The sequence below is a fragment of the Pan troglodytes genome, chromosome 15, assembly GCF_028858775.2.
Source record: "Pan troglodytes isolate AG18354 chromosome 15, NHGRI_mPanTro3-v2.0_pri, whole genome shotgun sequence".
In the NCBI taxonomy this organism is placed as follows: Eukaryota; Metazoa; Chordata; class Mammalia; order Primates; family Hominidae; genus Pan; species Pan troglodytes.
The window spans coordinates 61481372-61508887 of record NC_072413.2 but is presented as its reverse complement, the minus strand read 5'-3'; the positions used below and the strand labels follow the sequence as shown (position 1 = coordinate 61508887).

Here is a 27516-nt window from a genome sequence, read left to right as displayed (position 1 = left end):
ATTATAGTGAAAGTAGCATTGTTATTTCTTTTTTTTGTTTGTTTGTTTTTCTGAGACAGAGTCTCGCTCCGTCACCCAGGCTGGAGTGCAGTGGCGCAATCTCGGCTCACTGCAACCTCTGCCTCCCAGGTTCAAGTGATTCTCCTGCCTCAGCCTGCCGAGAGTAGCTGGGATTACAGGTGTCTGCCACCACATCCGGCTGATTTTTGTATTTTTAGTAGAGACGGGGTTTCTCCATGTTGGCCAGGCTGGTCTCGAACTCCTGACCACAGGTGCGTCCGCCTGCCTAGGCCTCCCAAAGTGCTGGGATTCTTGGCATGAGCCACCGCGCCCGGCCGCCGTTGTTATTTCTTGTCTCACAATTCATTATACATTTCCGAGGCATTTTGCAGATAGTTTGTACATTCACTTTTAGATATTCTTACAACTATGATGACTAGAGGTCCCATTTAGCAGAAAGAAACCCTTTGCCTTTTTGGTGTTGATACTTTTTCTCTAGTGAAAACACTTGAAAAAAAAAACCCACCATAGTTTTAAGGTTCAGCTTACATTTTTATTTTTTAGGGTGACAATTTGTAAGAACTTTAAAAATTATAATTTGAAACTAGTTTTTGTGCCTTTTTTTTTTTTTTTAAACAGAGTTTAGCTCTTGTTGCCCAGGCTGGAGTGTAATGGTGCGATCTCGGCTCACCACAGCCTCTGCCTTCCGGGTTCAAGCGATTTTCCTGCCTCAGCCTCCCGAGTAGCTGGGATTACAGGCATGCGCCTCCATGCCCGGCTAATTTTGTATTTTTAGTAGAGATGGGGTTTCTCCATGTTGGTCAGGCTGGTCATGAACTCCTGACCTCAGGTGATCTGCCTGCCTCGGCTTCCCAAAGTGCGGGGATTACAGGCGTGAGCCACCGTGCCCGGCCGTTTTCGTGCCTTTTTAATGATTGCCTTTTTCGTCTATATCTGCTTTGTGTATAGTAAAGTAGGCACATGCAATATAATACCAGATTTTTATAACGAGTGAATGTGCTAAAACCTATTTAGAATAAGAATAGTCTCTTAAGAGGCCAGGTACAGTAAATAACTCACACCTTTAATCCCAGCACTTTGGCAGGTCGAGGTGGGAGGATTACTTGAGCCCAGGAGTTCAAGGCCAGCCTGTGCAACATAGCAGGCCTGTCTCTAAAAAAAAATAAAATAAAAAATTAGCTGGGTGTGGTGGTACACACCTGTAGTCCTAGGTACTTGGAAGGCTGAGGGAGGATAGTTCGAGCCCAGGAGATCGAGGCTGCAGTGAGCTGTGATTGTGCCACTGCACTTGAGCCTGGGCAACAGAGTGAAATGCTGTCTCAAAAAAGAATAGTCTTTTAAGGAATAATGTCATCTATTTTAGTGTTTACTACACTCCATGTCGTGATACAGTGTCGCATGGGTTTTGTTGGTCCTCAAGAGTCCTAGCTTACCACTAGCTGGGTTGCCTTGGACAAATGAGTTAAACTGCTGAAAGCTTTGGTTTTCCTTGTCTGTAAAATGATGATGACGTTAATAGTCAATAGATGTGACAGTGCCACATTCAGTAAATACTAGCTGTTGTTATTTAATGGGGGTTTCAAAAGTTAGAATATGAATAATATGAAATTTTTATGACATATTTTCCTAGTAAAAAGGTGGAAATTGGAAATTTCTCTGAAAATTATGAAGAGCATAATTTTGCAGCCACAAACTTTTTCAACCAAAAATTTCAAAGAAGCAGTTTTAAAATATGGTGAATTTAATATAATAGCTATTCTAAACATCTTCACCTGGAGAGTTGCATCTACTGCATTAGTATCTTGCCATGTTATTTAGTGTAATGCTTTTTATTTTTAATTTATTCATTTTTTGAATAGATAATACAGCCATATGGTTCAAATTCCAAAGGTTACAAAAGGATGTGTAGTGAAAAATCTTCCTTCCATCCCTTCTCCTAGTTTCCCTTCCCAGAAGCAACCAGTCATTATACTCTTGTATAGTAGGTATAGAGATTCTTAAATCCTTGGTTGGATTTAAAATGCAATGAGCAGCCTAAAATTATGTGAACATTTTGTATGTGTGTATCTATTTTAAAAATGGGGAATCAATAGGGATTTTTCAGATTCTCAAAGGGATATCTGACTTAAAACGGGTTAAGATCTATTGATCTAGTTTGTACCTTCGACTAATGATGTGTGTTCTTCAGGCATCTAAGATTTGTGTGTGTGTGTGTGTTTTGAGATGGAGGTTCACTCTTGTTGCCCAGGCTGGAGTGCAGTGGCCCCATCTCGGCTCATTGCAACCTCTGCCTCCCAGGTTCAAGCAGTTCTCCTGCCTCAGCCTCCCAAGTAGCTGGGATTACAGGTGTGCGCCACCACACCCAGTTAATTTTGTATTTTTAATAGAGATGGGGTTTCACCATGTTGGTCAGGCTGGTCTTGAACTCTTGACCTCAAGTGACCCTCCCACTTTGGCCTCCCAAAGTGCTGGGATTACAGGCATGAGCCACCGCACCCGGCCGTGTGTGTGTGTGTGTTTAAAAAATAACCATAAGCTTTACTTTTGAACTGAAGGAACATCTATATGTTAATAGATGTTAAAGTTCAGTTTTAGAACCTTTGAAAAAGTGTGGTAATAATTTTTTTGGGGGGAAGCAATTTTAAGATCTTGCACAAAAGCAAGTGCCAAACTATGTTATTTTTTTCTTTTTTCTTTTTAATTTTATTATTATTATACTTCAAGTTTTAGGGTACATGTGCACAACGTGCAGGTTTGTTACATATGTATACATCGCAAGAACAAAAAACCAAACACCGCATGCATGTTCTCACTCATAGGTGGGAATTGAACAATGAGAACACATGGACACTGGAAGGGGAACATCATATACCAGGGACTGTTGTGGGGTCGGGGGATGGGGGACGGATAGCATTAGGAGATATACCTAATGTTAAATGACGAGTTAATGGGTGCAGCACACCAACATGGCACATGTATACATATGTTATTTTTTTCTTTCTTTCTTTCTTTGTGATGGGAGTTTCGCTCTTGTTGCCCAGGCTGGAGCGCAATGGCGCTATCTCGGCTCTCTGCAACCTCCGCCTCCCGAGTTCAGGAAATTCTCCTGTATTTTTATGTATGAAAGATTGTACTCAGTTGTAATGCAGAGATAATTTCATTCACTTTTAGGAAGGAATATATATATTTTAATATATCCTAATAGTTTGCTTCTGTAGCATAGGTAAAATTATTGTACAGAGTTTTATGTGGGCCAAAAGAAATTGGCCAGGCGCGGTGGCTCACACCTGTAATCCCAGCACTTTGGGAGGCTGAGGCGGGTGGATCACTTGAGGTCAGGAATTTGATACCAGCCAGACCAACATGGTGAAACCCCGTCTCTACTAAAAATACAAAAAAATTAGCCAGGCGTGGTGATGTGCACCTGTAATCCCAGCTACTTGGGAGACTGAGGAGAATCACTTGAACTGGGAGGCAGAGGTTGCATCACTGCACTCCAGCCTGGGTGACAGAGTGAGAGTGTCTCAAAAAAAAAAAAAAGAAATTGAGAGTCAGTGTACCTGATATATTCATCACTTAAAAGTAGGATAGAAGCTTGCATTCATATTCATCCCATTAAGAACTAATTACTTAATCCTGGCCAGGTGTTGTGACTTATGCCTGTAATCCTAGCACTTTGGGAGGCCGAGGCGGGCAGATCACCTGAGGTCAGAAGTTTGAGACCAGCCTGGCCAACGTTGTGAAACCTCGTCTCTATTAAAAATACAAAAATTAGCCAGGCATGGTGGCACGCGCCTGTAGTCCCAGCTACTCGGGAGGCTGAGGCAGGAGAATCGCTTGAATCCGGGAGGCAGAGGTTGCAGTGAGCTGAGATCACACCATTGCACTTCAGCCTGGGCAACAAGAGCGAAACTCCGTCTCAAAAAAAAAAAAAACTGAAAAATTTCTTAACTTAGGGTTCATGGATTTCTGGTTGGGACAGTGTATATCTGGATGGGCTTCAGGGTTTCTAGACCCTCCTAAAATTATATGTAAAGTTTCTGTGTATGTTGCATTCTTTTTTGGAGGAGAGAATTGATTGCTTTCATCAGATTCTCAAAGATTCATCCCTTCCATTCACGTTCTCTCTATAGTTAAGAGTTTTTGGCTTAGACTAAATGGGAATTGTGTTGTTACTATTTTCTGAGTATCGTGTTAGCTGCTCTGTGTGCACATATGCATCTACCCTTACCATAAAACACTGTAAGCCATAAACAGCATTCATCATAATGTGCGTCCGTCCAGGATGTAACCTGGATATTTATATGCAAGACAGGGCATATAAATATTGAAGTGCCAAATGAATGTTCTCATAAGATGAGGTGGTCCTTTTCTACCTAGAATTTTCTTCTCCAACTTCTTATCATTCAAGTTTTAGCTCCAGTGGGACCTCCTTGGGGACTTCCTTGATGACTTTAAAAAATAGTCTTTCGGCTGGGCACAGTGGCTCACGCCTGTAATTCCAGCACTTTGGGAGGCCGAGGTTGGTGGGTCATGAGGTCAGGAGATTGAGACCATCCTGGCTAACACGGTGAAAACCCGTGTGTACTAAAAATACAAAAAACAAAACAAAACAAAACAAAACAAAAAACTAGCCGGGCGTGGTAGCAGGCGCCTGTAGTCCCAGCTACTCGGGAGGCTGAGGCAGGAGAATGGCGTGAACCTGGGAGGTGGTGCTTGCAGTGAGCCAAGATCGCGCCACTGCACTCCAGCCTGGGCGACAGAGTAAGACTCTGTCTCAAAAAAAAAAAAAAAAAGTCTTTGGGCTGGGTGCGGTGGCTCACGCCTGTAATCCCAGCACTTTGGGAGGCTGAGGTGGGCGGATCTATCTCAAAAAGAAAAGAAAAAAAAAATAGTCTTTGGCTGGGCACGGTGGCTCATGCCTGTAATCCCAGACTTTGGGAGGACGCAGGAGGATCTCCTGAGGCCAGGTGTTCAAGATCAACCTGGGCAACATAGTGAGACCCCTGTTCCTACTAGAAAATTAAAAAATTAGCTGGAAATGGTAGCATGCACCTGTGTCTTGGCTACTTGGGAGGCCGAGACAGGAAGGAGGATTGCTTGCTCTAGGTGACAGCAAGACCCTTGTCTCTTGGAAAAAAAAGTGTTTGAAGTTTCTATTACTCTGTTGTTTCTTATAATCTTTAATTATTTTATCTTTGTTTGTTCACTTCTCTGATATATCTCCCCTCCCCCATTAAAATATGATCTTCTTCCGTGTAGAAATCTTGTTTTTCTTATCTCTAGGGCTTAGAACAGTGCCTTGTACATAATTGGCGTTCAATAAATATTTCTTACTAAATGAATGAACATTTTTATTTCACATTTAGGTTGACTTAGTTGACTAATAAGTAATAAAGGCATTTATTTTTCCTTCATAAATATTTAAACACTTTATTTTTTTTTGCAAAACCCAGGCCAATTTTATTTTAAAAAAATAAAATTTTAATGCCAATTTTATTTTAACTTCTAATTTACACAAAATATAAACTTGTTTAATGAAAACTTTTTATTTTAAAAGGATCACATTGCTGAGTGTTCAATTAAAATCCTGAGTGGGTTTGTGCTTTGGTAATTCTGCATGTTTCAGGTTAAAAACATAAGTGGTATATTATACAGAGAGAATGGAGTGGATTTTATAGACGAAAAACTTAGAGTGATTCCTTTTACTTTGCAAATTCATCACTTTCATTTCACAAAAGTTAAAACGTTAAGTCCAGTGAAATCCCTCTGTTCTGCGTATTTGAGGACTGATTATAGCCTAATCAGATCACCAGACTTTATATAGTTTAAGAGAGAATAGCATATCTGAATATTATAATGGACTTTCAGAGCAGAGTTTTATGGGCAAATGTTCTCTGATTTGTAAAACTTATATTTTATAATAATATTGACTCATAATAGTAATTAGATTTTGTAGTGCTTGAAAAAGATCAGTAAAGTTTCTAGATATTTCGAATAGGCTAAAGTAGTTCGTTTGCAAGTGATGACATCCTCTTTTAATACTTAAAAATGGTTTCTACCTTTTGTATTTGAAGATTTTTTTTTTTGAAAACTTATATGGAATCTTATTTTTATGTTACAGTAGAATTAAGCATAGTTTCCCTCAGTAAGAATGTAGGCCCTGCGGTCACACATACCTGAGTTTGAATTCTGAGTCCACCATTAGAAGCCATTTGACTTTTTTTTTTTTTTCCTACATTGTCGCCCGGGCTGGAGTGCAGTGACGCGATCTCTGCTCATTGCAACCTCCACCTCCCGGGTTCAAGCAATTCTTCTGCCTCAGCCTCCCGAGTAGCTGAGATTACAGGCACCCACCACCACGCCCAGCTAAGTTTTTGTATTTTTAGTATAGATGGGGTTTTGCCATGTTGGCCAGGCTGGTCTTGAACTCCTGACCGTGTGATTGGCCCGCCTTGGCCTCTCAAAGTGCTGGGATTACAGGCATTGAGCCACCACACCTGGCCAGGAGCTGACTTCTAAGCCTTGGTTTTCTTCTCTCTAAAACTGGGAGAGTAATAGAAGCCATATCATAGAGTCAGATTAAATTCCAGAAGGCAGGTAAAACATTTAGCCTAGTGCTAGATACATTGTATGAGTTGAAGAATATTGACTACTATAATTATAGGAAAAAGTACACAATGGCAAATGTTTACTAACGTCTTTTAGTTGATTTTTGTTCCTTTAACACATTACATGGATTCTTTGCATTTAAGGAAGAAAAATATGGAGTATATACAGCTGTGAGAATTATACTTTTAAAGCAAAAAGGAGAAACTAGTTCTTATGGAACAATCTCAGCATTACTGTTTAGTTAATGTCAGTTTGAGACAGATTTCTTGTTTCTGGAATCAGAATTTAAAGTGGCTAATGTAATTATTTTCAAGGGAAATTCCATTTATGGAGCATTACCAGGTAAAATTATTATTAGATAAACTTTCTTTTTTTTTGAGACGGAGTTTCCCTCTTGTTGTCCAGGCTGGAGAGCAACGGCTTGATCTTGACTCACTGCAACCCCCACCTCCTGGGTTCAAGTGATTCTCCTGCCTCAGCCTCCCGAGTAGCTGGGATTACAGGCATGTGCCACCACAACTGACTAATTTTGTATTTTTAGTAGAAATGGGGTTTCACTGTGTTGGTCAGGCTGGTCTTGAGCTGCCAACCTCAGGTGATCCGCCCGCCTTGGCCTCCCAGAGTGCTGGGATTACAGGCGTGAGCCACTGTGCCCGGCCTAGGTAAACTTAATTTGGAAGTTGTTAGGCTGGGCGCAGTAGCTCACACCTGTAATCCTTCCTAGCACTTTGGGAGGCTGAGGTGGGAGGATCGCTTGAGCCCAGGAGTTCAAGACCAGCCTGGGAAGCATGGCAAAACTCCATCTCTACAAAAAATAGGAAAATTAGCCAGGTGTGGGGGCATGCTCCTGTCGTCCCAGCTACTCTGCAGGCTAAGGTGAGAGAATCACCTGATTCCGGGAGGTCAAGGCTGCAGCAGTGAGCCAAGATCATGCTGCTGCACTCCAGCTTGGGTGACAAAGTGAGACCCTGTCTCAAAAAGAAAAAGAGAAAGAGAGAAAGATTGAGAGAGAGAGAGAGAGAAAGAGAAAGAGAGACAGAGACAGAAAGAGAGAAAGATTGAGAGAGAGAGAGAAAGAGAGAGACAGAGAGACAGAAAGAGAGAAAGTTGTTTCCCAGGACAGGATCTTCAAACGTTTTTGTAATTGCTTACTTCTATCAGAGAATATAACTTCAGCACTCTTGTATTTGTCCTGTTACACAACATTAAAACATATACAAACATAGAGATGTTTAAAAAGGATGATATTGAAAAATAAGATATAGAGTTCTAATACTTTCGTGCCTCCATTTCTCTTGCCCATTCCCCAGCACACACACTGGTCTGGAACACAGCTTTGTTTTGATATTTAGATTCAAAGAGAGAACTTTCTCTTTGGGTTTTGAGCCATGTTAGTTTTGCAGCATTTTATTTTGAACCAGCGAAGGACATGAAGAGGGCCAGGCATGGTGGCTCACTCCTGTAATCCCAGCACTTTGGGAGGCTGAGGCAGGCAGATCACTTGAAGTCAGGAGTTCGAGACCAGCCTGGCCAACATGGTGTAACCCCATCTCTACTAAAAATACAAAAAAAATTAGCCAGGTGTGGTGGTAGGTGCCTGTAATCTCAGCTACTTGGGAGCCTGAGGCAGGAGAATCTCTTGAACCCATGCGGCGGAGGTTGCAGTGAGCTGATATTGCACCACTGCACTCCATCCTGGGTACAGAACAAAACTCCATCTCAAAAAAAAGACAGGAAGAATTGAATGAGAAACTTCTTTCTTAGTGTACCTTCTTGAGGTCTTTGCGTAGGCTTTTAAGTTTATTGCACCTTAAGGAAACAAAATCTGAATTGAGGATTTTACCAGTTTAAAGAGTATCACAGATGGCTCTGTTGATGGCTCTTATCTTGTGGTCAGTGGGTGAGTTTTAGAGGGCCCTTGACCCTCTTGAAATTCCAGGGAGTATTTTGTATCTCTGTGCAGACTGACACTTTTCCGGACAAAGGTAGAGCTTTCATCAGATTCTCAAAGGAGTTTCTCCAAAGGCTAGGAACAGTTGCTTTGGGTGGTTGGCATGTTTTCTCACTCAGAGTGGAGACAGAATTTGTCATCTCTCTCTGTAGAAGGGAGCTCTCATGACTAGAGGTTTCTTCTCCTGTATGTCTTTCCTGATTTTTGATTCTTTTTGATACCAAATAGAATTTTAAAAGGTATTTGAAGGGAGAAGTTACTACATGACTGTAGTGTGTGGTTGGCTGGAAAATTTTGATCTGCATCATTTGAAAAATTAAGCTGGGTGAATAGGAATACCAGTGATAAAATTGAGTGTGCCTGTAAAGAAACATTTTTCTGGAATGGCTGTGGACCTGGGAGAATTTGGGAGGAGAAAGTCAGGTTGTTTCTGCTGGTAAAGAACTAGGTTAGCAATCAGTGAAGAAGAGCTGTCTGTTGGTTTTTCGGTGTGCCAGGCAATGTACCACATGGCGTCTCATTTAAGCTGCACGCCCAATACCAAGAACAAGCGATGTTTGCTTTTAACTGAGGGCAAAGTAACTTGCCCACTCGTGCAGAGAGAGCCAGGGGTGGGACCCTAGGCCGGTCTGGCTCTAAAGCTGGTAACTTCCTTGTTGTGGCCGTTAGTCATAAATGTGTGCAGGTGAGAACAGCTAACCGCAATCTTGGTCATACTGTGCTGGGGTGATTTACTAAGACGTTTTTGCAAGTACTCTAAAAATTACGAGGAGACTGAAGGTGGTGAGAAAGCAAAGCAGAGAAGAGAAGAATGAGGGGAGCAGCCAGGCCTGCAGCAGCACTGTGGGTGGTGATGGGGAGAGGTGTGGCAGGCCGTGGGCTCTGGGCTCCTCAAGAAGGCTGGCCAGGCCGGGGAGCTGGGCACAAGGCGCGTCCCCGGGCCCCTGTGCAACTCATGCTGTGTCCTGGTGAAGGCATGTCAGTCATGTCAGTCATGTCAGTCATGGAATAGTAAGGAACAGTTCAGTAAACTGGTAGCATTCTGGCTGCGGTGTCCTTGAACACTCATCCCTCCATCTTTGGGGAACTCACTTATTGTAGGAAAGGGTCTGGGTTCAAGTCTAGGTGATAATCTTAGCTTTATGAACTGAGGTGAGTTATTTAAACGTCTTTGGAACTTCAGTTTCCCTTTTGGTAAAACGAGATTCATGCTGCCCAAGGTGGTTGTGAAGAGTAAGTGAGGCATTGTGGGTAAACTGCCTGAATAGTGGTTGGCTGCTTAATAAATATGCGTTCCCTCATCTCTCTGTTTGCCATTGATCTTTCTTGAAGTCAGCCCTGTGGACCTGGATCTTGTTTCAGAATATGCAGTGTTGTGAGAGAAGCAATCTGGCAAAAGTTCATCCGTTATGTAGGCACCATGAAAGACTTTTGTCTCACAGTGATGTTAAATTTTAATTTAATTAATTCAGGGCTGCTTGTGCCTGGAACACTGTTCAAAGTAAAATGTTAAAACATTAAAAAGAACATGTAGCAAATTGAGACTTGGCACCATTTCAGGAAAAATACTGTATTCTAATAAGGGAGATACAGACTTGAATTAACCTTTTACTGAAGTGCCCCCAGGAAACAATATCTGGCAATAGTAGGGCATACTCCTCCACCATATCTTATGAGGAAATATAGTGAGAATTCGGAGTAGGTTCAGGCTCCTAAGGGCTGTCTTCTACTAGCAGTGTAGGAATCACAGCTGTTGTGTGCCTTACACATTATAAGCACACAACACTGTTTTTGATTGAATGAAAGAATATTTATAGCAAAGGTGAAGAGTTTTTTTGAGGGTAAGAAGGCTACTTTTGATCTTTATCTCATCAAATTAATTTTTCAGGAAGATAGCCATGCATCAGAAGGAGTGGTGTTTTCCCCCAGTTTGTGAGCAAAAATCAAAAGGACTGGAAAGCAGATGAAACAGGGGACTTTTTAAAGTAGAAGAAAGTTTCAGTATTCCCTGTTCTGTGAGGTGTTCTATATATCCATCTGCACTTGTCTCTCCAACTCCACCTACAACTGATACAACTAACTGGGCTCTTTTTTTTGAGACTGAGTCTTGCTCTGTTCACCAGACTGGAGTGCAGTGGCGTGATCTCAGCTCACTGCAACCTCTGCCTCCTGGGTTCAAGCGATTCTCCTGCCTCAGCCTCCTGAGTGGGATTACCGGCATGTGCCACCACACCTGGCTAATTTTTGTATTTTTAGTAGAGACGGGATTTCTCCATGTTGGTCAGGCTGGTCTTGAACTCCTGACCTTGTGGTCTGCCCGCCTCCGCCTCCCAAAGTGCTGGGATTACAGGCATGAGCCACTGTGCCCGGCCAACTAACTGGTGTTTTTAATAGTAACCCGTCTTCTAGAAATAATGCTCATTTTACTTTAAGAAAGTTTAAAGATATTTTAATCAAAAACAGTTTAGATGAAGTTCTGAAACTTATGTTGAATAGAGCTATATTGTATTATATTTAGATTTATGTCTTAACATTTTAAAAGGCAGTTCAAGTAACTGGGATTTATTTTAACTGTACTGGTTTAGTGAGATGTTCTAGAAATGGTGTATGCTTTAGATACTCTTGGGCTTAGGAGTGGTAGACTGTATTCATACTCTTGAATTATGGCAAGATTTGAATAAAATACATTATATGCATGTGTTTTTCTTTTTCTTTTTTTTGAGACAGAGTCTCACTCTGTTGCCCAGGCTGGAGTGCAGTGGCGCGATCTTGGCTCACTGCAAGCTCTGCCTCCCTGGTTCACGCCATTCTCCTGTCTCAGCCTCCCAAGCAGCTGGAACCACAGGCACCTGCTACCATGCCCAGCTAATTGGTTTTTTTTTTTTTTTTTTTTTGTATTTTTAGTAGAGACGAGGTTTCACCATGTTAGCCAGGATGGTCTCAATCTGCTGACCTCGTGATCCACCCGCCTCGGCCTCCCAAAGTGCTGGGATTACAGATGTGAGCCACTGCACCTGGCCACGCATGTGTTTTTCTAAACGTATATGAAGCAAACAGCTATGAAAGGAGTCCACCTAGGACCTGGCTAACTCAGTCTCCTCCAAGGGCCTTAAATTCTCATTTTTATGATTGTTACAGTGGGCTATGCAGTTCAGTCCATTTATTCATTCATTCAACACATTTCTGTTGAGCCATATGATACACCAGACACTGTTCTGGGAATACAGTGATGAGCATAACAGGATTGGTCTCTGATATTTGCAGAGATAGATATTAATCACCTGAACAGACAAAGATAGAATTCCAACAATGGCAAGTGCTTTTGGAGAAATAGGGTGGCCATTCAGGGAAGGTTTCTCAGAGGAAGCGATTATGCTGAGAGAAGAAGACAGGGCAGGCAGGTTGATAAGGTTCTTCTTGGCTGGGCGCGGTGGCTTACACCTGTAATCCCAGCACTTTGGGAGGCCAAGGCGGGCGGATCATGAGGTCAGAAGATCGAGACCATCTTGGCTAGCACGGTGAAACCCCATCTCTACTAAAAATGCAAAAAATTAGCTGGGCGTGGTGGCGGGTGCCAGTAGTCCCAGCTACTCCAGAGGCTGAGGCGGGAGAATGGCGTGAACCCGGGAGGCGGAGTTTGCAGTGAGCTGAGATTGCGCCACTGCACTCCAGCCTGGGCGACAGAGCGAGACTCCGTCTCAAAAAATGTTGTAGCTAGAGATCAGAGACTGGATGGGCTATTAAGGTTTTCTGGGGCCAAATCCTCAAGACTGAATTAAGAGTTTGTCCGTAGGAGCTAGGCGTGGTGGCTCACACCTGTAATCCCAGCACTTTGGGAGGCCGAGGCGGGCGGATCACGAGGTCAGGAGTTCGAGACCAGCCTGACCAACATGGTGAAACCCCATCTTTACTAAAAATACAAAAATTAGCCGGACATGGTGGCACATGCCTGTAATCCCAGCTACTTGGGAGGCTGAGGCAGGAGAATTGCTTGAATCCAAGAAGCGGAAGTTGCAGTAAGCCGAGATTGTGCCGCTGCACTCCAGCCTGGGCAACAGAGCAACTCTGTCTCAAAAAAAAAAAAAAAGAGAGAGTTTGTCCTTAGGCCAGGCATGGTGGCTCATGCCTGTCATCCCAGCACCTTGAGAGGCCGAGGTGGGTAGATCACCTGAGGTCAGGAGTTCGAGACCCCCCTGGCCAACACGGTGAAACCCTGTCTCCACTAAAAATACACACACACACAAAAAATTAGCTGGGCATGGTGGTATGTGCCTGTAATCCCAGCTACTCGGGGGGAGAATCACTTGAACCCGGGAGGCAGAGGTTGCATTGAGCAGAGATCGTACGACTGCACTCCAGCCTGGGTGACAGAACAAGACTCTGTCTCAAGAGAAAAAAAAAGAGTTTGTCCTTGATCCCAAGAACATTTATACACCCTCAAATATACAACCACAGAATATATAAATCACCTCTAGATCCCCTACCCAGTCATAAGGAATAATATTTTCCCCTCATGTTTACGTATTTTTTTCTTTTTTTTTGAGACAGAGTCTCGCTCTTGTTGCCCAGCCTGGAGTGCAATGGCACGATCTTGGCTCACTGCAACCTCTGCCTCCCAGGTTCAAGCGATTCTCCTGCCTCAGCCTCCCAAGTAGCTGGGACTACAGGCATGTGCCACCACGCCTGGCTAATTTTGTATTTTTAGTAGAGACGGGGTTTCTCCATGTTAGGCTGGTCTCGAACTCCCGACCTCAGATGATCTGCCTGTCTTGGCCTCCCAAAGTGTTGGGATTACAGGCATGAGCCACTGCGCCTGGCCTCTTTTATTTATTTTATTTTTTTATTTTTATTTTTTTAAGTGAAAGCAAGTTTATTAAGAAAGTAAAGGAATAAAAGAATGGCTACTCTGTAGGCAGAGCAGCCTGCATATTCTTATATTATACTTTTATTTTTCCCTGTGATTATTTATAATAGCATTATGATGGAAGATTACTTTGAGGTAGTCTTATTGTTGGAGTTGGAATTTTAAAAAGTTCTCTTGTCATGGTAACATTGTGCTTATTGTATTTTATGATATTGTGGTTTCCATGCAGACAAGTCACTTCATTGCTTGCCTTTTAAAAATATTGCTAATTTACTTTTAGACCATAAAAATGAAATGTACAACAAAAAAAATCAAGTCTCTTAAAGAAAAACTGTAAATAAAATCTGTGTGGGCACTGTGGCTCACCCCTGTAATTACAGTGATTTGGGAGGCTGAGACGGGAGGATCTCTTGAGGCCAGGAGCTTGAGACCAACCTGGGCAGCAGAGTGAGATCCCTGTCTCTACAGAAGAAAAAAAAAATTAGCCTGGCATGGTGATGTATGCCTGTAGTCCCAGCTACTCCAGAGGCTAAGGCAGGAGGATCCCTTGAACCCAGGAGTTTGAGGCTGCGGTTAACCATGATTGCACCACTGCACTCCAGACTGGGTGACAGAGTGAGACCAATAAATAAACAAAAAAAAAATCTGGGCCAGGAATGTTGGCTTATGCTTGTAATCCCAGTGCTTTGGGAGACTGAGGCAGGAGGATTGCTTAAGGCCAGGAGTTCGAGGCTGCAGTGAGCTGTGATTGCATCACTGCAACACAGCCTGGGTGACAGAGTGAGATCCTGTCTCTAAAAAATAAAATTAATAAAATAAAATCTATCTGTAGGCTCAGCTATATGTTCTATGGATGCTACTGTGTTATTAAAGTACACAATCTTAAGTTTTTATGTGTTTTAATTCCCTATTTTATGAACTACTGCTTGGAATAGTGGGGAACATAATGCAATAGAATTAATTCATTAAGAGAATAAAAGTTTAGAAGATTAGATCTAGAATTATTGTCAGTACCAACTGAAGTTCATTAAATGAGAATGCAAGCAACAGTAAAACCGCAGTTAGGTGAAGCAATTAACATCGGTGGTGTTATGGTTACTGTGAAGACTGGAAAAATAAATAATTGAAAGTATTTCAAATTTGACAAATTGAATGAAGTTAAAAATTGAATCCACCTCCTTGTCACTTTCTAATTTTAAATTTTCCTGAGCTATTATAATTTAAATTATTGAGAATTATCTGCACTGCATTTTGTGGGTGGTGAAAATTGAGTGGAGTGAGTGCTTTTCAGTACCAGTGCTTGAAGCGAAACTGGATTTGTGATGGTTTACGTAAGGAAGAAAGCATCATCCATGATTATGTCAGACTCTGACCTGACAGGGTCTAACAAAATAAATAAAGGACTGTGGAGTTTGGGGTTTTTGATAGTCAGTGCTTAAATGACCACTCTTGTACCTAAATAGTTAATGAATTTCAAAGTGTTTTTAGTCATTTCATGGCTAGTCAAGACAGTGTGCATTCCTGTGGGCCCAAATCTATATTTAATATCAAAATATTCTTGGTGAAATTATGTTTCTTCACAGTTTTACTTAATGGAATATTCTTTTTCATTTGTGTGTTAATGTAGGGCACTACACCTACATTACTTGACTAGGAGGATATCCTATTTTTATTTTTTATTTTTTTTAAGCAAGGCTGGTAATAATTATGTACTGTCATAACATAATTTCACCACCTCAGGGTGTCATAGTTAACAATTGATACTCATTTGTGCCCACAGATGCAAGGATAGTTGACCAGTTCTCTGCCTCTTAAATAATACATATTTTTTGAGTCATAAGACTTGGGTTTCAAGTGGATCCTATAAAGCTGATCTCTTTGTATGCTACGTTTAGGGAAGTGAGTGTTTGTTTCTAAAAATCTATTTAGTTCATCCATAGACTAAATTGTTTAAGCAAAACAATATATCACTATATATTATATATTAGGTTTGCTATTGAGCTCTAAAAAGCATTCAGAAAGAATTTTTGAGTGAAGTAACATTTGGAAGCTGTCAAAGTTAGTACATTACTGAACCGAAGGATTAGCCTAGCCAAATATGAGCTGCTTTGCTCTATGACAGATGTGAAAGCATTGTGTTCACCTGTCTTCCCAGCTGGTGTGTGTTGAGATGGGGAGGTTGGAGATTGGGGAATTGGATGTGTGTGATGATCTTGGTATCTTGCCTGTGAAACATCGGGATTGGTGGTGGTTGCCAAATGTTGGAAATACGTTGATGATACGTGGACAGATAGGAAATCGCTATTAACCTAACACCTTTCATTCAGTGGGAGCATCTAAAAGTCTTCTAAACAAGATCCAAAGAAGTTGCTAGGAGTTTTGTGAAAGTATCTTTGCAGCAGGTGGCTTAGAATGTGAATTTCATGTTGTGTTAAACATTTTTTCTTCATCTGTGAACTTTTACTTAAAGCTATTTTTATGAACTGAAATTATGGATTTGTTGCACGCATGCAATTTTGATTAGCAATGAAACCTATATTTAGTCTTTATTCTTAGATTTTTTTCTTTTTCTTCCTCATGGGAAGTTGTGGTTATTACAGTGTCCAAAACACTCATTTCTCATTCTTATCTCAAGATAATGAAGGTGGTCATTGACATGTCTTCAGTTTCTGTTGAGATAAGAAAATGTATTCACCCTTGTGGAATTTTCCTTTCATAAATAATTTAAATAAAATAAGTGGCTATGCCGGGTGTGGTGGCTCATGCCTGTAATCCCAGCACTTTAGGAGGCGGAGGTGGGCGGATCACAAGGTCAGGAGATCGAGACCATCCTGGCTAACATGGTGAAAGCCCATCTCTACTAAAAATACAAAAAACTAGCCAGGCGTGGTGGCGGGCGCTTGTAGTCCCAGCTACTTGGGAGGCTGAGGCAGGAGGATGGCGTGAACCTAGGAGGCAGAGCTTGCAGTGAGCCAAGATTGCACCACTGCACTCCAGCCTGGGCGACAGAGCAAGACTCTTTCTCAAAAAAAAAAAAAAAGTAAAATAAAAATAAAAGAAAATAAGTGACTATTACTGGGTACAGTGGCTCACACCTGTAATCCCAGCACTTTGGGAGGCCGAGGCAGGTGGATCACGAGGTCAGGAGTTCGAGACCAGCCTGGCCAACATGGTGAAACCCCATTTCTACTAAAAATAGAAAAATTAGCCAGGCATGGTGGCAGGCACCTGTAATCCCAGCTACTCGGGAGGCTGAGGCAGGAGAATTGTTTGAATCCGGGAGGCGGAGGTTGCAGTGAGCCAAGATCACACCAGTCTGGGCTACAGAGTGAGACTCTGACTAAAAAAAAAAAAAGTGCCTGTGAATGATAATGTTCACAAAAACAACATTTTGTGTATTTGAAGTAGGTATATAATGAGGGAAACCAAGGCTCCAAGAAATCACTGACAGTGCAGAATTCAGTAAGTGTGATTAAATTGGAATGTCAGTCAGAATTGTTTTCCAAGTTATCTTCTTGACTTGGTAGATGCTGAAGTTTCTATTCTACCTCGAGTTCTTACTTTTTATTCTAAATAATTTGAATAATTCTCAAAGACTCTGAAGCGAAAGCTTCAATCAGAGGAGGGTATTTCAGTTGTGTATACTGTTTGACTTCAACTTTATTGAAGCTTGAGATAGTGTCCCGTATAGTTGTTTATTTTCTCCCATCTGTTAACATTTTTGACATTTATTTTTTTCTTCTTTTTTCCCCTCTCTAAGTAGTTTTGCAGGTGGGCTTGCTTAGGGTTGTACGGAGGTATGGCCAGGTCAGAAATACAGAAGTGGCATGGGAAGCTAGGGAGACTGAAGATAAAGACACAGAGATATTGCATGTTCAGCAGGGTAGAGTTATGAAAAGAGGGATAGGTTTGGGAGCTAGGCAGAAATCTTAGAATTTTAGTGAATTTTCCTTGTGAGCTGGGTGACTTTGGACAGATGACCTCACAGCCTCTGTTTGCTTATCTGTAAAGTGGTGATAATATCGTCTACCTTGCAGGATTCATTTTAGAGGTGATATATGTGAAATGCCTAGAGTAGCAGCTAACACATGATAGGCACTTGGTAATTGACAGTTGTCATGATATTTCCATCTTTGAGGTCAGGGAAATGGTCAATATTCCATGTCCATTTACGATTGTATTCTTGCTGTCTAGGATAGTGCCCCCTCTCATCTTCGCTGCTTAGAGTACCTGCTGAGGGAAACCCTCCTTTCAGGCAGGAAAGGAATTCTTTGTGTATTTAAAACAGTGCTGATTCTTACTATAGTATCGCTTCTTACTCATTACTTTTTCTTTTCTGGTTTGCATCTTAAATATTCTTCTAGAGAGTGTCTCTCTTTTTTTTTTAATGAAGAGAGTTTTTGTGTAATGTAGTATAATAAACTGAACATAGTTTTAAAGGTAGAGATTTATGATTATGGCTTGCTGTGGTTAGCAGGAAAGGTGTTGCTTTGGACAGAGCATAGTCTGTGAAAGACCCATGAGTATCAAAGGTGGCCAAATGCTTTGAAAGACTCTGGGCATAAGGTTCGTTTTCTGGTTTTATTATCAATCTTTTCAATTGTGACTGAGAGCTGGCAGTGTCTGGCATGTAGGAGGTGTGGAATAAGTGTTTATTGAATGAATAAATATGATATTCAGATATAAAGATTTAGTGGGGTCTAAATTTATTGGGTAGTATTTATTTGATTAGATTTGGAGAGCGGAAATAGTATACAAACATTAAGTGACTTTTGGTGCAGTCTTGACAATAAAACAAACTCAGTTTCCTGTCATATCTGGGGCTTAGACTGGACAGACATTTGCTGGTTCACAAGAATTGCTGCTGGCATTAACCTGGCACTTTGCATCTCTCCTTGAAATATGCCATAGAAAACATTGGGCTGGAGCCCAGGACCTAAAGAGCATAGTACCTTTGTGTCTGGGGGATGTGCAAGTGGAAGAGTGAGCTGCGGGAGAGAGTGTGATATTCTAGTCCTTTCTCTTACCCTGGCCCCTCTTGACTTATAGGGATTCATATCAGCTCAGAGGCCCCAGTTCTGGCTCATCACAATTAATGAAAGATAAGCGCTATATAAGTTTCTCCTCTGGTCTTCTGTGTAGTTTCCCTTCCACTCAGATGGACACCCAGGCTCTCTTTATTTTTGTTTGATGTGTGTTCAGGAAATATAAAAAGCTTATTTTAATTCTAACTTTAAGTAAACAATTAGAAAGGAAAATTTCTGTTTGTTGTTGCAGGAACCCCTCCCCACCTCTATCCCCTGCCTCCCAAGCTCTATAATCTGTTCATTTTTTTTTAATATGCAGGAAGTGAATTTTAGGTTCTCCATGTTTTTATCCCTTCATTAGTGTGTATAATTAAGAGGTAACAGGATTTGATGTGGTTTTCCAAAGTTTTATGTAACATGAGAAGCACACTTAGTGAGTGGTTCATATTTTTGAAAGATTGTACAGTATTTGAGGGGAGATTTTCTTTTACTGGAACCTCATTTTCCAAGTTCTTCATTTTGCTGGGCATAATTTGATAAGACTTAGTCTATCCTTGTCCTTTTTACTTGAGGGCGATGCAGTGTGTATTTTGAATACACCAGTGCATGATCCTGAGGGGCCTTTCTTTGGTGAGTGTATCTTCAGAAACAGAGATAATCAGTATCCATCTTCAGGAATTTTCTTTCTTCCTGAAGACTCATTTCCACATGTCAAGTATAAACTAGGCCTATAAACTCTAGTGAGTGGTTTCATTTAACCATCCAAACAGTTTCTATTTCAGTTCCAAAAAAGGTAATTTTTCCCCCCCAGCCATTAAATAGCTGGGTTTTTTTGGTTGTTGTTGTTGTTGTTTTCTTGGTGGGGGGTAGGGGGGTGGAGAATGGGGTTTTCCACTGCTGCTGTTGGTTCTCTTTGGTGATAGGTGATGAGATGTTTCAGAAATCAAGCCATCTTCATACTAGTTGTTTAAAACTCAATATATAATACTAATGTTAGGTTTTTACAGAGTTTGGAAAGCTTGTGACAGAACATTTATAGGTAGGGAGGATTCTACTTAATTTATAGAGGTAGCTTGGAAGATATGTTTTAGTTTTCAAAATTACAGTATGTGACAATTAACTTTGTTTTTAAAAATTTTTTATTCTTTATATTACATTAGTTATTATAAGTAACAACAATTAATTTGGAAAAGAGAAATGGCCTAGAAGGAGATACGAGGAAACTTAACACTGGTCATCTTTGGGGAATAGGAATGGAAGGTTTCACTTTCTATCTTAACATTAAAAAAATTAATTAAAAACAGAAGGGTAGTTATGTGTCTCAAATCTGCCTTTCCAATTAATAGAAAGTAACAACTACTGAGAAGAAAAATGATATCTGTAAACATTGGTGATCATCACATTAAGCCTTTGTATGATCACTTACAGAGTCTACCAGAGACTTTCAATACAGCATAAATGCTTTTACTCTTAAGTATTATTTGTGGTATGTATGTTTGTCCTTCTATCCTTCCATCCACCCATCATCTATCTCTACCCATCTATCTGTATCTGCTAAGGAAGAGAAGTGCAGCTTGGTTTCTTTTCTATAAGGAAAGAGCGTAACTGTTCCTCTATCTAGATGATCTTGAAAGAGCATATTATTTTTGATGTTTGGCAAGAGGGTAAAGTACTTAGTAATTTTCAAAAATGGTGTGTGGGACATTGAAAAGATAAATTGTGTTGGTGTGAAATCTTTTATTTTCAGTGTTCTGAGATTCTTTTTTTTTTTTTTTTTTTTTTTTTTTACCACAGAGTCTCGCTCTGTCATCCAGGCTGGAGTGCAGTGGCACGATCTCAGCTCACTGCAACCTCTGCCTTCCAGGTTCAGGCGATTCTCCTGCCTCAGCCTCCTGAGTAGCTGGGATTACAGGGGTGCGCCACAACGCCCGGCTAATTTTTTGTATCTTAGAGATGGGGTTTCACCATGTTGGCCAGGCTGGTCTCAAACTCCTAACCTCATGTGATCCACTCACCTCGGCCTCCCAAAGTGCTGGGATTATAGACGTGAGCCACCACACCCAGCTGAGATTCTTATCTTGGTAATTTTTTGCACAGAGAACTCAGCTCTCTATCATACCACATTTTAATGAGCTACACGGTGATTTATGACTTGTGCTCTTTCCTTTTCTAATCAGCTCATCAACACCATACCCATTCTATGTCAGTTTACTTTAGAATTGAAATTTTGCCTTTTATATAATGCTGTTAGGTGGCTTGCATTCGATTTGGGGGATAAATAGATTTTGAATCAGCTTTTGCTGCTCAACAAACCACTCCAAAACTTGGTGGCTTAAAACAACAGGCATTTATTTAGTTCACCATTTTGTGGTTTGGCAGTTTAAGCTGGGCTCAGCTATGTGATGGTTCTCTTCTCCTCTGAGCTCACTCATGAACATCCCGTCAGATGGATAGTCTCACTCACATATATGACGGTTGGCAAGGGCTACAGGGATGCCTGGGCTTTGTGAGTCTCATCATCCAGCAGGTTAGCCTGGGCTTCTCCACATGGTGGCCTGTGGGGTTCTCTAAAGCCTGGGCTTCTCCACTTGGTGGCTTCTGGGGTTCTCTAAAGCAGTAAGAGAGGGCAAATGCAAATGCTTAACAACTTTTCAAATCTCTGCATCATGTTTGCTGTTGTCCCATTGGCCAAAGTGAGTTACAAGTCCAGCTAAAATTCCAAGGATGGAGAAAGACTACCTCTTTGTGGGAGGAGCTATAAAATTATACTGCAGTGGCATGAACACAAGGAGGGAAAGAATTTGTGGCCATTTCTGCAATCTGCCATAAATGTACTTGGGACTTCCCACCTTGGTTCAATGGATACTGTCTTTATTTTGAAATATGTCTAGAATCCAACCACTTCTCACTATCTTCTCTGCCTCCTTTGCTACTTCCTAGTCCAAACCACTATCATCTTTTGCCTCCCAACAGGTTCCCTGCTGCTTCCACCTTTTCACGTGTGTTCTACACAGCAGCCAGAGCAAGCTTTTAAAAACAGAAGTCGGATTATGTCACTTCTCTGTTCAAAACCTTCCACTGGCTTCTCATTTCATTCAGAATAAAATTTAGATTACTTTCTGAGGCTACAAAACTTTACATGATGTGGCTCTTTCTTTGACCGCATCGTAACTCACTGCTCTTAGCCACACTCCCTCCTTGCTGTTTCTCAAACACACTAACAGGCCGTAGGGCTTTGCATTTGTGGTTTTCTCTACCGGATACTCAGCGTGTCTCCTTTCTTTACTTCTTTAAGGTCTCTGTTTATATGTCACCTTCTCAGAGAGGCTGTCAATGATACACTACATAAAATAACATTCTTGCTTACCAGTCTCTGGCTTGCTGTATTTTATTCCTTAGCACTTATCACCACCTGACAATTGTTTATTTTCTATCCCCTTCAGTTAGACTGCATGCTCCATGAGGGCAGTGACCTTGAGTATTTTGTTTGCTGTTTATCCCCAATGCCTAGAACAGTGCCTGGTGCAGGGTGTATGCCACCTAAGCCTCAGCAGAATCACTGTCCAGTGACATTCATCACCTGGTCTTAGTGGTGACTCTTCCCTAGAAGTGAGGTGAGGTCTGTGTCCCATTGTTGTTGGGCTGGAGGCAGCTGGTTTCCTCCTATTCGTTGATGCTCAGCTGGACCGGTGTTGTGATATTTAAGGAAAGTTTCATCCTATCCCTTTTTGCCAACAGAATTTTAATTTGATGACTTTGTGGTCATTTTTCTTTATAAATACCCATCTTCATGGATTTAAATATATAATCATTGTATGCTTATGGTTTACATAAATATGAGTATTCATATGTTTGTTTTTTTGAAGAGGGTGGCACATGGAGCAAACACTTTTTACTTAGGCATGGATGCTCAGGTAGTGGTGTTGATGCCTTCTTTGTGTACTCTTGAAATTCCTGCAAGCTCCCAACCCTTATTATACTCAGATCTACGTACCAAATTGCTCAGGTCCCAGTGGGCCAGACTTACTGCTGAGCGTTAGCTAACTCAGGGATAGAGTTGCTGTCCTTCAAGTATAATTTGTCTCTCAGATGGCTTTCCCATAGCTGATTCTCAGGCTTTGAATATGGGTTCTGTTAGTCCACAGGCATTGACTCCATTTGCAGGTGTGTGTTTGTAACATATAGTCAAACCTCTAACATTTGGAATAATGAGATGAGATGAGAATGAGTAGGAGGAGGGGCAGTCTGGTGTAGTGAAATATCTGATGCACAGAATATTTAAAATTAGGCCTGGTCCAGCGACTCAGGAGGCCTGTAATCCCAGCACTTTGGGAGGCCAAGGCACGAGAATCGCTTGAACCTGGAGGCAGAAGTTGCAGTGAGCCGAGATCGCGCCACTGCACTCCAGCCTGGGTGATAGAGCAAGACCCTGTTTCAAAAAAAAAAAAAAAAAAAAAAGGATATTTTAAAATAAAGGTAATTCTATGATTTTTAAATTATAGCGCATGTCATAGACTAAGATACAACTGGGGTACGAGTCCCATAAGCAACTGTAATGGAAATATTTGCAGTCTACACAGGCCTAGAGAAGAAGTGAAGGATTTTAAGCAGCAAAGTCTGTGTAAGAGTTATTTGACTCAGACTTTGAAGGCTAAAGAACCAGATAAATCTAATTTCTTGAAACCTTTGATTTGAAAAAGTTACTGATTTTATATTAATGGACCTGAAGATGTTCAGGTGCAGATTAACTTGTACTTGATTAGAATCACATTCTTCAAGTATAAAATAGAAATTTTGCAGTGGAAAAGCTGAGACATGTGATTTCTCTGCCTGGCTTCTTCTGGACCTTAAGGTAACTTTCACTGGAGATGTCTCCCATTCCAGAAGTGGAAATTTATGTTTTGCTGCCCCAAAGCTGGTTGAATTAGAAAGCTGGAAGGCAAAGCAAGAGAGAGCTTTAAATATTTAGTGGAAAGAGGGTGCTGATAATGACAGTCAGGATTGTGGGTCTCTTCTGGACTCTGGCTTCTTACGAGAGGAAGGGTTAAGAACATCCCCTTTTGGGGAAGACAAGTTAGGACTTCAGTCCAGTTTTGCCGTTTACTATTGGAGTGATCTTAGATAAGTTATTTAATCTCTCTATACCTCAGTTTCCTTGGTGGTAAAAAGGGGAATATTGAGAGGGCTCATACCTTACAGTTGTAAGGATTCAATGCAGTGATATATGGAAAAGGCTTATTGTAGATGCTCAGGAAATGTTAGCTAATATATATAGAAGGCATATTTTCTGAAGAATTCAGGAAAATGATACCAGAAGGGCTTAAATGGGCACCCAGGACACAGTTTTATGTGCCATTGTGGTCCCTATGAAACTAGCGAATATATGCAGTTGTTTTGTGAGAGTGACAGAACAAAGAGTGACAGGCAGAGGGAGGGGGTTGCCATAGCATTGGGGTAAACAAGTGAGCCTCGTGGTCTAGAGAGGAAAGCATTTGTGTGCATAGTGGCTCCAAAGAGGTGTGTGAGGTGTGCGAGGAGGGAAGAGCACACACTTGGTAATGGGGGCCTGAGAGCTGCAGGGGCTGGAAGAGAACACTTGTGTGTGTAGAAGTGTGTGTGGGGGTGGGAAGGAGGGTGGAGTGAGGGTTTATGGGCTTGGATCAGGCTATTACATTGGATCCCAAAGGCATTAGGTGCCACTCAAGCTGGATCTCTACAAAGGGGAATCATACAAACTGAGGCTCCGGAAGGGGATTTATGATAAATCCCTAGGGTCAGGCTTCTCAAACTTATCTAATCAAGTGCCCCTAGGCATAAGAGAATTACCCTTGCTGGGGCCGGTTGCGGTGGCTCACGCCTGTAATCCCAGCACTTTGGGAGGCCGAGGTGGGCGGATCACAAGGTCAGGAGATGGAGACCAGCCTGGCTAACATGGTGAAACCCCGTCTCTACTAAAAAACACAAAAAATTGGCCGAGTGGTGGCGGGCGCCTGTAGTCCCAGATACTTGGGAGGCTGAGGCAGGAGAATGGTGTGAACCTGGGAGGCGGAGCTTGCAGTGAGCTGAGATCACGCCACTGCACTCCAGCCTGGGCGACAGAACAAGACTCCGTCTCAAAAAAAAAAAAAAAAAAAAAAAAAGAGAATTACCCTTGCTGCAGTTATTTTTAAGTCTTGTTTTTTTTTTTTACTTTAAAAATTCAGAGATTTTTGCATTTCATAATCTATTTGTTTCTTTTCATTCTAAACACTGGTATTTTTAGTAAAGTTAATCGTACCAAGGGAGAAGTGCCATGTTTATCTCATGGCTTCTAAAAGGAACCCACACTGCCCTTCTGAGATTAATCCAGGAGCAAGGTAATTAACAGTTAGGGTAGTTGGATGCCAGGAAAGATAGAGGTCTTTAGAAGGGGCCTTGTACTCACAGCAGGTAGGCAGTTGGTATTCCCTCATTGCTGCTTCTAGGCCTTTAAGGCCCCATATCCTTTCTGTAAGGCAACTTGTGAGTTTTTGAAGGCCCACTGATGGTCCTTTAGTGCTCACTACTTACCCAGGCTACTGAGATCCTCCCTTGTGCCCCCTGCAGCAGTGGCCTGGGATAGGAGGTAATGGGTGCATTTAATATTCTTGTCCCAGGCTGGGTGCTGTGGCTCACACCTGTAACCTCAGCACTTTGGGAGGCTGAGGTGGGGGATCACTTGAGGCCAGGTTTTCAAGGTTCCTCCATGTTGTCGCATGTGTCAGCACTTCATTCCTTTTTGTGGCTGAATAATATTCCATTGTGCCACATTTTAAAAATCCATTTATCAGTTGATGAACATTTGGGTTGTTTCTGCTTTTTGGCTATTATGGATAATGCTGTTATGAACATTCATGTACGATTTTAGTGGACATACTTTCAGTTACCTTGGGTAAATATTATACCTGGGAGTGGGATTGCTGGGTCATTTGGTAACTCTGTTTTAACTTTCTGAGATATTGCCAAACCGTTTTCCACAGCAGCTCCACCATTTTACATCCCCACTAGGAAGGTATGAGGGATTTAATTTCTCCACATCTTTGCCAACACATATTATTTTCTCTCTTTTTGATGATAGTCATCTTATTGGGTGTGATTTGCATTTCCTGGATGGCTGATGATGTTGAACATCTTTGCATGTTCATACTGGCCATTTGTGTATCTTCTTTGGAGAAATGTCTATTCAAATCCTTTGCCTACTTTTGGATTATCTTTTTGTTATTATTATTATTACTTTTTTCTTTTTTGAGACGGAGTCTTGCTCTGTCGCCCAGGCTGGAGTGCAGTGGCGCAATCTCGGCTCACTGCAAGCTCCGCCTCCCGGGTTCACGCCATTCTCCTGCCTCAGCCTCCTGAGTAGCTGGGACTACAGGCGCCCGCCACCATGCCCGGCTAATTTTTTTGTATTTTTAGTAGAGACGGGGTTTCAGCGTGTTAGCCAGGATGGTCTCCATCTCCTGACCTTGTGATCCACCCGCCGCGGCCTCCCAAAGTGCTGGGATTACAGGCTTGAGCCACTGCGCCCGGCCAATCTTTTTGTTATTAAGGTGAAGAATTCTTTTTATATTCTGGGTATAAGTCCCTTATCAAATATATGATTTGCAAATATTTTCTCCCATTTAGTGGGTTGCCTTTTCTTAATGGTGCCCTTTGAAGCATGCAAATATTTACATGCTCAGAAAATATTTGTCAAAAATGAATGAAAGAAACACTACCTTTTATTGAAAGCCTTGCCTGACTTTACACAACGTTGTGATTTTGTCTCTTGGATACCTAGGGTGTATATATTTTTTCATATTGATTATAATACTCCCTACATTGCTTTGTAATTTATTTGTAGTATTTTCTCCCTCACCCAGTGATACCTTGGGAGGCAGGTGCTGTGTCTACTATGTTCCTAACTGAGTTTCTGGCGTGGGTAATAGGGTAGTATGTGACGGCCACTGAATGTTGCCTGAATGAATGCATGGATTTCTCTGTGGAACTCTGTCAAGTGAGAAGGGATGCAGCTGGTCCAGATTGTTGGTCTTCAATTTTTATGAACCAGCTTAGATTCAGATTGTAGAGTGTGTGCAGAAGGCTGTGATTCTCCAGCTTGCAGTCCATACTTTATCAAGGACTGCTTGGAGGCAGACGAGCTTGAAGAACTCAGCCTCCTTGCACGGGCTTCTTAGTGTGGAGAAGGGGTGGGGAGAGCAGAGTGAATGGCGAAGTGTTCAGTGTGTGAGCAGGTTGTCATTATTAATGTATCGTAATGACCATGGTGTTTATGGGATTTCTTCAATTTTAAAGTGGTCATTACCAAGGTTAATTATCTTCTTAACCTTAGAGGTGTAAAGCTGCTTTTGGCATCTTTGGAAACTTCTTTTGGAGCTACCAGATTAGATGGTCTTAGTATTTATTTATTTATTTGACAGAGTCTCACGCTTTCCTCTAGGCTGGAGTGCAGTGGCATGATCTTGGGTCATTGCAGCCTCGGCTGCTGGGGTTCAAGCAAACATGTCCGGCTAATTTTTGTATTTTTAGTAGAGGCAGGGTTTCACCATGTTGGCCAGGCTGGTCTGGAACTCCTGACCTCAAATGATCCGCCTGTCTCGGCCTCCCAAAGTACTGGGATTACAGACATGAGCCACCACGCCCGGCCGGTCTTAGTAATACTTTAAGATTTCTTTCAGCTCTAAGATTTCATAACTCAAAACTTTGTCTTCCCCATGAAATCTTTCTTGATTACTTTAGTCCTTAATGATCCCCATCTTCTTAACCTAAGTCATGCAAGACATATTTATGTGAACAGCATGGTATCTCATTCAGCAAACATTGCATTAGGAACTTGGCTAGATGCTGGAGTGACAAAGATGACCAAGACAGCATTTTTTTTTAACAGTGTTTATTGAACACATATTTTATGCTATGCCCTGGGGGTAAAGGGTGACTAAGACGTGTAAGGCGCTTGCATTCTACAGGCCGTTGCTTTTCATGGGTATAGGTTTTCTCTCCCCAGTTAGACTGTAAGCCTTGTTTTT

General features: G+C 41.6%; 1 protein-coding gene across 8 annotated transcripts in view; it reads left to right on the top strand.

The window, feature by feature from the left end:
- PPP2R5E (protein phosphatase 2 regulatory subunit B'epsilon) overlaps positions 1 to 27516 on the top strand; it is a 169595-nt gene that overhangs the window by 9768 nt on the left and 132311 nt on the right. The window contains exon 1 of one of the 8 annotated variants that reach the window (XM_054665690.2): positions 23919 to 23992. The exons of 5 other annotated variants lie outside the window; for them this stretch is intronic. The gene's annotated coding sequence lies outside the window, so the exon portion shown is untranslated. 8 annotated transcript variants of the gene reach the window in all.